This window comes from Haliotis cracherodii, unplaced genomic scaffold (assembly GCF_022045235.1).
Source record: "Haliotis cracherodii isolate W230 unplaced genomic scaffold, xgHalCrac1.p SCAF_4, whole genome shotgun sequence".
NCBI lineage: Eukaryota > Metazoa > Mollusca > Gastropoda > Lepetellida > Haliotidae > Haliotis > Haliotis cracherodii.
The window spans coordinates 60360209-60363383 of NW_027266297.1; positions in this window are offsets into that span (position 1 = coordinate 60360209).

A 3175-nucleotide genomic window follows, 5' to 3' on the forward strand; every position below is an offset into this window, starting at 1 on the left:
AAGCGGCGTAAAACCATACTCACTCACTCACTACACTGAATGACACTTGAAGTACAGGGCTGCTTTAACCCCTACAGTGCCGGACACGCAGCACATAACACGAAGCGTAAAAACGGTCAAACAATGGTTAACATTGGATAAACATTGCGTGTCCTTGGAGTGAGTGAGTGAGTGAGTGAGTTGCGTTTAACGCCGCTTTTAACATTATTCCAGTTATATCACGGCGTGTCAGCCTAATGTGGGAGGAAAGCCCGAAGTGATGCAGGTCTCAGACGTTTACCACTTCGGTGAAACCCACGAGCACGGGTATGGTGCTGACAAACCTAGGAACATATTTGGGGCGAACCGGGATTCGAACCCACAATCATAGGTTTCCCAAGGGACGCAACTCTGCACAGCGAATCGCGGCGCCTTAGACGACTGGGCCACCCATGCCCCACGCGTGTCCTTGGACAAATACGGACTTGTAGCAATTACTAGATAAACAAAAGCTGGGATCAAGGCTGACATATCTGGCTACACTGGGAATCAGGGGCCTTCTGTTTAACGAGAGACACGTGAAGATCCGGGCTTGAGTAGGCCTTTAGCAACCCACTGCCTGCCGCAAAAGGCGACTATGCTTGTCGTAAGAGGCGACTAACGGGATCGGGTGGTCAGACTCGCTGACTTGGTTGATATATGTCATCGATGGGTCGATGATCATGATGTCAGTCACTGGATTGTCTGGTCCAGGCTCGATTATGTACAGACCGCCGTCATATAGCTAGAATATTGCTGAATGCGTCGTTAAACAACAAACAAACCAACCAAATCTGTTTAACGAGAGACACATGTTAGGGATAAGCCGCTTCAAGGTTCACAATAACATACTCCAAGTGGACAGCTCGACCGATCTAGGCTGGACACACACCTACACCGTAAGAGTAGTGGTACTTATCGTAATACTATTTACACAAATACCTACACTAGCCGCCATCATAACAGTGTTTTAGCGTCCAGTTCCTAAAGTAGAAAGCTATTGTTGCATGTTAACGGTAATCTGCATGCTGATAGTTGCGAGTACACGAGACCTCTCTAATCACACGGTTAAGCTTGAACTCAAGTGGTTAAGCTTTGGTCGCGTTAGATTCACTAAATGGGTACAATGTAGGGGCTAGTGTCCTCCTTTCCATGCTATGGCTGGAATACTGCCAAGAGCGGTGTAAACCTCGCTACTTCGCTCCCTCACTCAAGCACTCACCCAAAACTCACTCACTCACCCAAAAACACTCACTCACTCACCCAAAAACCCACTCACTCACTCACTCACTCACTCACCGCCCACCACTCACTCACTCACTCACTCACTCACTCACTCACTAGGCCTTCAGCAACCCATGCTTGCCGTAAAAGGCGACTAAGCTTGACGTAAGAGGCGACTAACGGGATCGGGTGGTCAGGCTCGCTGACTTGGTTTGATGCATGTCGTCGTATGCCGTATGCGTGGATCGATGCTCATGATGTCAATCACTGGATTGTCTGGTCCAGACTCGATAATTTACAGACCGCCGTCATATAGCCGGAATATTGCTGAGTGCGGCGTTAAACAACAAACAATCAAACACTCACTCACTCACTCATAAGTAGCAATTCCACTAAAAGTTAAATGTTTTACATGTCTGGAGTTAAGACGTTAACTCAATGTGGGTACAGGGCGGGATAACAATGTAGAGTAAACTACGGTTATAACGAACACGCTTATAACGAACTGGGTTTAAGGTCCCAGCCATTTGCTGTTTTTATTCTGTATATATGCTTATAATGAATTACGGTTATAACGAACTAGAATTTGTGGTCCCTTTGAGTTCGCTATAACTGTAGTTTAATGTAGTTCAATTTCCTAATCCTTGACGTAACCATGACCTGACGATTAGTGTCCCTCGTACTTGAACGAGGACAGACATTTTAGCGTTCAAATAAGAAAATATATTTCAGTGTTATGACACAAAACTAAGACCAAGTTTGATATTTATTTGCATGAAGGATTTGATGTGATATTACAAGCATCCACACTACATACAAAACATGCATTCACACTTCCTACAAATATGCATTAACACAACATACAAATATTCCTTCATATTACATACTAATGTGCATTCACAGCACATACAAATATACAATTTATATCATATAGGACCTACACATCGCTTATGCATATATTTCCATGAACACAAAATACCTCGTGTTTCCTATATCATCCACGGGAGTACGTGAAGTACGTTCAAGTGAAACTGTTTATAACAACGGCTCCATACACTGAATATAACAAATGGTTCCATGCACATACTATAACAATGGCTCCAATCACTGACAGCTATGGCTCCAGTCACTGAATATAACAGTGGCTTCATAAACTAATTATTACAATGGCTCCATACACTGACTATAACAATTGCTCCACACTCTGACTATAACAATGGCTCCACACACTGACTATAACAATGGCTCCACAGTGACTATTACAATGGCTCCATACAATGACTATTACAATGGCTCCATACAATGACTATAACACTGGCTCCACACTCTGACTATAACAATGGCTCCACAGTGACTTTTACAATGGCTCCATACAATGACTATTACTATGGCTCCATACAATGACTATAACAATGGTTCCACACTCTGACTATTACAATGGCTCCACACACTGACTCCATACACTGTCTGTAACAATGGCTCCGTACACTGACTACAACAGTTGCTCCACACACTGACTATTACAATGGCTCCACACACTGACTCCATACACTGACTGTAACAATGGCTCCATACACAGACTACAACAATGGCTCCATTCAAGTGACAATGGCCCCATTTACTGACTTCAGCAATGGCTCCATACACTGACTCTAACAATGGCTCCACACACTGTCTGTAACAATAGCTCCACACAGTCTGTAACAATGGCTCCGTACACTGACCACAACAGTGGCTTCACACATCGCGTGCAACAATGATTTCATCAATGGACTACATCAATGGACTCATTAATGACAGCTGCGGTTTTTTATGGTTAATTTTTTTTCAGCACATCAACATTTTTACGTTCAATATCACTTTTGACATGGGTATGAGAATCTTGGGACAACACATGAACGACTTGTGTCTGCCAGACGCCACCACGACGTCC